This window comes from Nerophis lumbriciformis, linkage group LG01, assembly GCF_033978685.3.
Source record: "Nerophis lumbriciformis linkage group LG01, RoL_Nlum_v2.1, whole genome shotgun sequence".
Lineage (NCBI taxonomy): Eukaryota > Metazoa > Chordata > Actinopteri > Syngnathiformes > Syngnathidae > Nerophis > Nerophis lumbriciformis.
This window is the reverse complement of record NC_084548.2, coordinates 54,473,109-54,483,124: the sequence shown is the minus strand read 5'-3', so window position 1 is coordinate 54,483,124 and position 10,016 is coordinate 54,473,109. Positions and strand designations below refer to the sequence as shown.

The 10,016-nt window shown below is 37.7% G+C and overlaps 1 long non-coding RNA gene across 1 annotated transcript; it reads right to left on the bottom strand.

Annotated features, from left to right (window-relative positions):
• Positions 1–1,572: 1,572 nt before the first annotated feature.
• LOC133614043 (uncharacterized) lies at positions 1,573–9,577 on the bottom strand. The gene is made up of 3 exons (XR_009816532.2): positions 9,512–9,577; positions 1,756–1,812; positions 1,573–1,628 (listed from the first exon to the last, which is right to left on the bottom strand). It is a non-coding gene; the product is annotated as an uncharacterized lncRNA (long non-coding RNA).
• Between the last annotated feature and the right edge of the window lie 439 nt (positions 9,578–10,016).

Here is a 10,016-nt window from a genome sequence, read left to right as displayed (position 1 = left end):
GAATGTCTACTTCTATAAGTGTTAGTGCTGCGAATCTTTGGGTATCCCACAATTCGATTCAATATCGATTCTTGGGGTCACGATTCAATTCAAAATTTATTTTTTTCGATTCAACGCGATTCTCGATTCAAAGTCGATTTTTTTCGATTCAACGCAATTCTCGATTCAAAAACGATATTTTCCCGATTCAAAACGATTCTCTATTCATTCAATACATAGGATTTCAGCAGGATCTACCCCAGTCTGCTGACATGCAAGCAGAGTAGTAGATTTTTGTAAAAAGCTTTTATAATTGTAAAGGACAATGTTTTATCAACTGATTGCCATCCATCCATCCATCCATCTTCTTCCGCTTATCCGAGGTCGGGTCGCGGGGGCAGCAGCCTAAGCAGGGAAGCCCAGACTTCCCTCTCCCCAGCCACTTCGTCCAGCTGATCAACTGATTGCAATAATGTAAATTTGTTTTAACTATTAAATGAACCAAAAATATGACTTATTTTATCTTTGTGAAAATATTGGACACAGTGTGTTGTCAAGCTTATGAGATGCGATGCAAGTGTAAGCCACTGTGACACTATTGTTCTTTTTTTTACATTTTTTTTTATAAATGTCTAATGATAATGTCAATGAGGGATTTTTAATCACTGCTATGTTGAAATTGTAACTAATATTGATACTGTTGTTGATAATATTCATTTTTGTTTCACTACTTTTGGATTGTTCTGTGACGTGTTTGTGTCTCCTCTCAATTGCTCAGTTTTTTTTGCAGTTCTGAGTGTTGCTGGGTCGGGTTTGGTTTTGGAATTAGATTGCATTGTTATGGTATTGCTGTGTATTGTTTTGTTGGATTGATTATTTAAAAAAAAAAAAAAAAAAAAATAATAATAATAATAAATGAAAAAAAAACCAAAAAAAACAACAATTTAAAAAAAAAATGAGAATCGATTCTAAATCGCACAAGTATGGTCCAGAAATTCAATCAGTCCATTTTGGAAGATCGCATCAGCAAATAACATTTATTTTCCATCTCACCCTTAAGGCAGCATGATCGACCAGCTACCTGGGTCTACTTGGACCATGTGTTGAGTATGGTGCGTGAGAGCAGCTCATCAGTATAGACAGAAAAGCAACTTTTACCTTCCGTCAAAAGAGACTTTTAAGAAAAATTTAAATAAATAAGCTGGAACTTGGCAAGTCATAGGGGGGCTGCAGAGGTCAGCTGACACTGTTTGCTTTGCTTTTCAGCATATATCCTCATTGCATAGGCCATGCACGAATAGATGATTGATAGATTGATTAATTGAGACTTTTATTAGTAGATTGCACAGTACAGTACATATTCCGTACAATTGACCACTAAATGGTAACACCCGAATAAGTTTTTCAACTTGATTAAGTCGGGGTCCACGTTAATCAATTCATGGTCAAAACATGGCGAAGTTAAAAAAAAGAGAAATCTGCCCTAAGTTGTGCCAGTCAATGGAACAATAAAACTCCATCAAGTTATCAGTTCATGACAAGCAGACAAAGTTGTCGTTTGACTATGGTTGCTTTCAGCTGAAGAAGGTGATCCTGGGAACCCAAGCCGATATTGTCATGATGGACTCTCACGGACTGAGGTTATCAAGCTGTAAAATATAGGGCAATGGTACATTCATTGTTAACTATGAAGAGAAACCTTGGCCATTAATCATATTGGATGTTGAATATGATATTAGAGTGAAATGTGTACATAAGAAAAAAAAAACATTTTACTGGCAAAGTCCAAGTACGAGGATGGCCAGCTTGTGTGCCTCATGAGAGCTCCACAACCTGCACACAAAATATCCATCCGGTTAGACAAAAGGGTGTGAAGGTTGAAAGTCCAAAAATCAAACGACAAATTGTCCCTATTTTCAATGTTGGGTGTGCATTATTTATTTTGTAAAATTAGATGATACAATTGTTTCAAGGTGAGGGTGGGATAAAATAAATGAATGGCCTTTTTTTATTTTTTTAAATTAAATGTATGTTATTAACTGTAAAATGTCCACTCTGATGTGTCCACACTGGTAACCTTTTATTTTTTTGTATAATTAAGTAAAATTGACTATTTTGTCGGTATTAACAGTGAATTAGTTGAACAACTGAAATCAGTTAAAATAAGGCACTTGAACTTTTTTTTCTAAATGGAAATCTTAAATTTACATTTTGTCTTAAAAATGTGTTTGTTTTTTCCAAAATAATTGGTATTAAATACTCTTATTGATCAAGAGACATGTTAGGTCTTAAAAAATGTAAAAAGCACATTGACTGCATTTAGAACACTTTATCAATAACGTTTATGTAAATGTCCCGTAACAGGGTGGACATTTACATTATGTTGCAGGCCAAGAATTTGGTCAAAATTATTAGAATTCCTTCCTTGGAAAGGCTGATATAACAAAACGTAAACACTGAATGACGTAAAACGAGAACCACCTTAATTTCCATTCCTAGTTATATTAGTTTAGACACATTGTTAATTGCCAAACTGCGATATTGTTATTGCCTCTTAAGGGCGCTACCTGCCTAATAGTGAAACCCATTATTACCTCCATTACTTCAGGAAATAACACACACAATTGAACTGTTGAGTCATCAATCAAGATTGTCAAAGTCAATATTCTTAATGGTGAAAAATGAATCGATTCATCAGGCCTTTGATGTGCGGTAATCATATCATTTTCAGGATGATACCCATCATGTCCGTTGGCTGTTGATGGATGGATGGAAGCTTCATTTATCTTGGTGATGCTGATAGATAAGGATCACACTTCGGTGATGTGGGCGATGGATGTTTGATATGCTGTGATTAAGCCCACAAGGGGCAGTATGCTTTCAGCGTCAGATTTAAAGGATTTGATATCAATTTAGACACCAATAGAATGATAATAAGGTAATGATTTTCATCGTCCATACCAATATATCTTGTGAAGCACATATTCCCACAAGTCTACATGGGGGTACTGTACTTCCAAGTGCTGACCCCTAGGTGTCAGTCCTGATCCAAGCATCCCTTTCAGGTGTTTTTGCTCTCATGGTGGACAGCTTCCATTCTCTGCATTGAAATCACCAAGTATGTATTACAGCTTTATTGCTTTTCTTACTTAAAGTCAGAATGTCTGTTAAATTGTTTGTGTAAGAAACCCAACAATGTGTTTTATCAGCTTATATATTTGTAGCTTAGAACAAAATTGACATTTAAACTTGCCTGGAGAAAATTAATGAAAGCACATGAATGACCAAATATTCATGTAAAGCATGTGAGGGCTGCATACAGAAAATCTGAAGGATGCAAGGGTCCATATATACTAAGATATATGAACAAACATATCAATTATGTGTCAAAGTTGACAAAGCAAATTGGTTTATTTTCAAATAACAGAAATAAATAAATTCAATGTTTTTAAATTATGCCAAGGGACAATAAAAAAAAACAAGCTGCAGTCCAAAAATGGCCACTGTGCTGCACTTTGTGCTGCACCCTGCCATAAGGGATATACACATCCTAACAGAAGAGGCCCTATAAATGTTTGAATCTATATTACTACAAAGAGAGAGAAGAAAGGGTGTTACGGTATATAGCTGAGGGTCATGCTTATAGCGGGGCATAATGTTGTTCTTACTGACTCTTGATTACTTGGTATTGATTGTTACATTAATATAATATTGATCTGCAGTTTCTCTTGCAAACAGAGGCACCACATATTATCAAGGTAAAATAAAATCATTGTTGGCTGTGGTGTTATTTTATGATGGATTATGTATGTACGGTTCTGATGTATTCCAATTCTATATAACAACCAAAGCAGGAGCCTATTGTTTTTTTGTTTGTTTACACAAACCATTTAGCATGTCACAATATATGCTGATCATCAGAACGCCCACAATACCTGGAGGAAAACATGAAAATATAATTATTTATTATTTAACACACGCTGGATGAATGATCAAGAGTGAATCTATCTTTAGGAGAATTGGGAATCTTTGGGCACCTCGTGTTTCGGTTTGATTCAGAATCGATTCTTAATTCAATAATTCACAATATATTATTTGGTATTTAAATTAAAATTAAACCTTTTCAAAACAGGTTACAGGTTACAAAAGCTCATTTTGGCTGCTGACGTACAGCTTATACGAGCAGTATTGGCCTAAAAAAAACTATTTTTGAAAATGTGTTTTTTTAAATTTTATTTACAAAAATCATAGAATGGTAATCTATCTAATAAAAGAAAATAGAGCAATCCCAACTCCAACCCAATGCAAGCTGTACAATACCTGTACTTGAGATATAAATTTACAAAGCAATTAGGAAGACTTACAAATACAATAATTATTAAATAAATACAAAAACAATAAAAAAAAAGAAAAGTTAAGAAAAGCAAGAGTATCAGTAATCATAATGTGCAGAAATACTGTAACTGTGAGAAAGCAGGCGACTGTGCTGCATCCGCCTTTGTAGTCCGTGCCGACACCGTAGTCGATAAGCTTCTTCTTTTTCTCTATCTTCTTTTTATGGGACATTCGTCCTCCTCTGTTGCCATTTCTAATATAAAGTAGTGTAAAGTTCTTACTTATATCTGTCAGTAAATTCGCCATGAAAGCGCTAAAACATACAAGTGTAGTGAGTTCACATTATTCACCCAAGGAACTTTAGTTATTAGATAGTTCCGGTCGGACGGTTTTTCACGGGACACATTTCCGGCGTTGTTATTGCACTAGTGAGCCACGGATGAGGAGATGCTGCTCCGTTATTGATTTAAGTAACGTCTGAATGTCATTAAAACAGTAAGCTACATCTTTTGACACTTCTTTCACCCCCGTCCTTGCACTCTACACCGCTACAACAAAGATGATGGAGAAAAGACGCCGCCGAAGGTAAGCCACGTGAATAAGACCACCCACAAAATGGCACATCCTGAAGTGACTGTCAGAAAGCGGCTTGAAGATGGTCTGTAAAACATAATCTATGCAACATTTTGACCAAAGAACCACCATTACATGTTATGTAGACCACAAGGAAGTGTTTTCAATTTAGAAAATAATAATAATAATATGACCCCTTTAATGCACCTTATAATCCGGTGCACCTTTTGTATGAAAATAGACGTGAATGGACCCGCTCATCGGCAGTGCGCGTTCTACTAAGACCGGGTGTGCAATTGAAAAGTGGTGCAGACCGCCTAATTTTAATGAGGATTTTGCTTGTACTAATGGGGCTTTTGCCACAGAGACACATCATTTACGGCACATACTGTACATTTTATCATGCTGCTACCTGTGGTGTTTTGCTATGTTTTCAAACAAGCAGGAGGCATGTACTACTTAAATTGGCATGTTAGAAACAGTTGTGTAGTGCATCCACATAGAAAACCACTTTTTTCTTTTTCTTTTCTTCTCTTATCGCTGAAAGTGTACAGGAGAGAGGCTGCACTTACTGGGTTCTTGATGCAAAAAATGCATGCTTCAGCAAGTGTTTTTTATATAGGAGATATGTTGAAAATACATATTTTATGTGGGGAAAACAATGAACGCCATAAAAAAATCACAAAGCACACCAAAATGCATGAATTGAATTTGTTTTAATCAGCCTCTAAGTCACCCAGCATGCAGTTATTACAATATTAAAGGAGGCTCCTACTTGTGTGTGATGTGTTGAATCAGCAGCAATATAATCTTAAATCTGTACCACTTTTTGAATCGCAATCTTGACAACAGAAACATTTTTAAACACACAATTCTGTGCGCAAGGCTGTGGATCCCATCTCTGCAACGTCTGAAATGACTCAAACATAGAACATGCATAATGAAAGACATCTTTTCATATAGGATATATATTATAATAATGTATTTCCTAAATAAAAAGGATGGCATTTAAAATATGCCATCAGACACTAAAACACATTAATTAAATGTGTTTGAATCCAGCAGCTATAAATTATAAAAGGAAATTGCTGAATAGACAATGTCTAAAAAATGTTTTTCTGAGAGTCCAAATTTGTTGACACAGACACACACACACACACACACACACACACACACACACACACACACACACACACACACACACACACACACACACACACACACACACACACACACACACACACACACACACACACACACACACACACACGCGTATGACGTACGATTTTTTGTCAATCGTCTGTCATTGCAGCACGGCTGTGTGTGTCAGTCAGCCCGTACTTTTCAGACGTGGTAAATAAATTGCTAAATAGTGTTCGCAAAATGGTGAAGAATGTTGATGAACATTGCGCGTGCTGTATAACAAATTTGCATCTTCTCTTTCCAGTATTTCGGGTATTTCGATGGTCAGCATTATTCTGCATATTAATGAAGACAGAGACGCAAAATGGATTGCGATCCTTATTCTGCTCACTTAACAGACCGTCTTCTTTGCACACGGTCAAGTTGACACATGTTTTAGCACACGCAAACATTTAGTAAATCAGGCCCAAGTCTTAGTAGATCATGCGCAACACACACTACCAATAGTAGACAGAATTGTATAGTTTTCACAGATGATTTAGTGTCTGGTGTATGGATTTTAGGGGATCTGGCTCAAACAGTACAAATGACATTTTAGATTATGATTCACAACTGTTAGTAATATCATTAGACTTCATATAGCGTCCACTGTAGAGAAAAATAGATTCCTAACAATAATCTTTTCCGTAGCAGTGTATTTATTATATTTCATCAATACAATACAATCTATAAGTTTTAGTTGGTAATTTGGATTGTCTAATGTCAATGTTTAAATTGTTCCATAAACCATGTTTATTTGTTTTATCTATTTTTGTGCTTTGTATGCAATTACAAGTTGTATAAATGATGGTTGATTACTCATTGATTGTGTGCAAAATAGTGTATATGGGGTTATATGAAAAATATGATTGATAATGAGCAAATTTCAGTCCTATTAGTTATTTCTCAAGAACAGACACAAATCACAATAAAGTCTTCCTATGTGAATGCTTTTCACCCAAAACTGCATGTGCAACACAGCAAATGTCTTGTAAAGCATGACAGGGCTTTGAAATGCCATCGGAGACAAAATAATGTTGTCACATAGCGCTGTCACAAATGAGGGCTTGAGATTTTGCCTTCATTTATTATGGCTGTTAATGATAGGCTATCAGATTCCTATCTCCCTTTCCTGCTCTTTCCCCTCTCCTGCTCTCTGCTGTAGCCTGGAGGACTCTTTGGGGGAGCATCTGGAGACAGGCTTTTGAATAGGCTCCATTATTGCAGGGCCCTGTGCTCCAGCGAGCGCACTTAGGCCATGGGGGCCTGGGCCAGTCTGTAAAAGAGGCTGAGTCGGAATAGCGGGGGTGAGGTTTGTGGGAGAAGTAAAAGTGCAGCCTGCAAGAGCACATCAGCCCTTGTTAGTTGGACATGATCAGCTTTCAACCACAAACACACATTCCCATTTCTCTGCAGGAGCTTAGCAGTTTCTTTTGCAGTCAGAACAATAATGCTCATCAGCACATGTGTGGATCCTCAGTTTGTGTGAGCACGCTGTGTATTTAGCAGCTGTGGACGCCTCCAGACAAATTATCCAATGATTAGACCCACTCACAGCTTGCATTCGCAAAGCTAGAAACTGCATTCCCAGTGAAATTATGAAAAATACATTTGCTTTTTTTTTTTTAATTTGGGATAATGCACTTAACTTAAGGAAAAGTTTGAACAAATTAAACATATGAAACCCATTTTCAAAGGTTTTCTGCTTTGCTATTTAGAAAGTTTCACCCTAAAAACGGCAATGTGTGTGATTCTTGGTATTTGGAATGGAATGGCAACACACTAAAGGTTTGCAAATATTCAAACACGTGCAACCTTGATAGCACACGCAAACCTGATCTACAGCGCTTGTGCACAGAGAGGATTGCGTCTCTTAAATGAGCAAAACAGAGAGTGCAATCCATGTCTGTCTTCATGTGCAGAATATATTCTGATTATTAGAGCGCCCACAATACTTGGAGGAGGAGATGCAAATATAATTATTTAGCACTCGCAATGTGATTTATCAAGACTAAAACTGTACTGCGGTCCTGTTATGCGTCAATAGTTACTATGTATGAAATATGCGCGCAAACTGCCACAGTTACGCACAAATGGCATACGATCACCCTGCAAAGATTGAAGATGGACAGAAAATTTTTTGTCTTATGTGTGTGTGTCAAAATATTTGAAATGTCATAAATAAAAAACAATAAACATCATTTTATAATTTTACAGCTGCTGGGTAAATGGCTGAATAAATTATTCAAATGATTTATATTTGTGTCTGCTGTTTTTTTTTTTTTTTGGCGTTAGCTGCCATGCATTTTCATGCATTCTTGCATGTATTTCTGGATCATTCCAGACACACCTTCACAACCTCGACGCCTCACTGAACGCACCTTCAGTGTCTTAAAAATGGCACCAAACAGGGCAAAACATACAAGTGGTATTTTGAAAATCCACTCTTGTCCGAGTGCCGTTCAACGTTTTTTTGTTTGTAAGCAGCATTACACATAATCTCTACAATTAAGTGAAATTTGACGTTTTTATCCACAGAGGTGTGCGGGTCCAAATTGATAGTGAATTGGTTGTTTTTAAGACAAGATGTTTTGCTCTGTCTGTATCATCCGTCAAGTCACCACTAATAGTCTTTTGGCTGCCCAGATAAACTTTGAAGACACTTCTGTATTGATTGCACAGTTGTGAATGTGCGACGTCCTGTGTCTATTCTTGCTGTTTGCTGGTTCAGATGTTGGATCAATGTGTTTGTGTCTGTGCACGTAAGCTGTGACTGATTCAGGCAAGGTAATGGGATTTTGAGTGTCTGGCACAGAGGAGGAGTGCTAATGAAATGACATCCACTCAGATCAGTGGGCACACGCCTTATACTCTAGCCCATGTTTTTCAGTTTCTCACGTGTGTGTGTGTGTGTGTTTGTGCTCATGCTTTAACATAGACACACATTGCAAATTTGAAGTGTGGCTGTGGGGATGAAGCAAAAACTCGTACTTGAACATAACTGCAGTGTATGAAGGCATTTCCTATCCCGCTTCTTATCAGATAAGTCACAGTGATGGATCAATGGTGTCTGTGCAGCTGTCAAACAAGCATTGTAGTCCATCTTGTTGTTGATGTGTTTGGGACAGAGTGACCATTTGGGCTTTTAAACTCAACCAAATGAGGATTTCATGTTGTTGTTGTTGTATCATATTCCTCCCAAATCCTTACAAGTGCTTGAGTGGGCTGTCTGTGAAGCAGCCTCCTTCTGTCCATGCTTTGAATCATTAGATCGGTGCATAAATCCTATATGTGTCCCATTGTGGTTTGATTTGGAGAGTAGAAATGGTAGATTAGTGTTAAATCCTCCCAAGTAGATTATCCACTCATCTCTAAAGCTCATGCATTGAGGGTTCCTCATAATTGACGCTTGCGGTTTAGGAAGCAAGCGTGCCCAGCTTACCCACAGTCAGGAAGACCACGAGCGATCTGCTTCCACTATACCAATCCATGGTGTCCTTATTTAAAAGTGCGGCTGACCGTGCTTTTCCCCCGTGTGCCTCTTCGCATTGTGTTCTATCTGATTGATGCTGACCGGGGTCACCTAAGCCCATGCGAGGGATCACGGCACAGTGCGCAGGGGGCTAAATGTTTACATGCATTCATTTGATTTTACCCAGGGGTCTACCGGCTCAATCCAGGGTCATCTCGTGGATATGTCATGATTTTCTCCACCGGCGGCCAGGCCCACAAAGTTCTGGTGGCTACTTAGGAACAATTAATAGTGTTTGTGGGCGGGTGTGTTTCTCTTTTTACCATTGAACTCTCAACTGTGGCGCAACTCTCAACATGAGTAGGTCACAGAACATGTATAACTCTAACTGTTGCCCTGCTGCTGACATTTACCTGACAGACTTGACAGAAAAATTGTTGGGTACATTGTCTTCAGTGTTTAAAGGCGTAGCCGG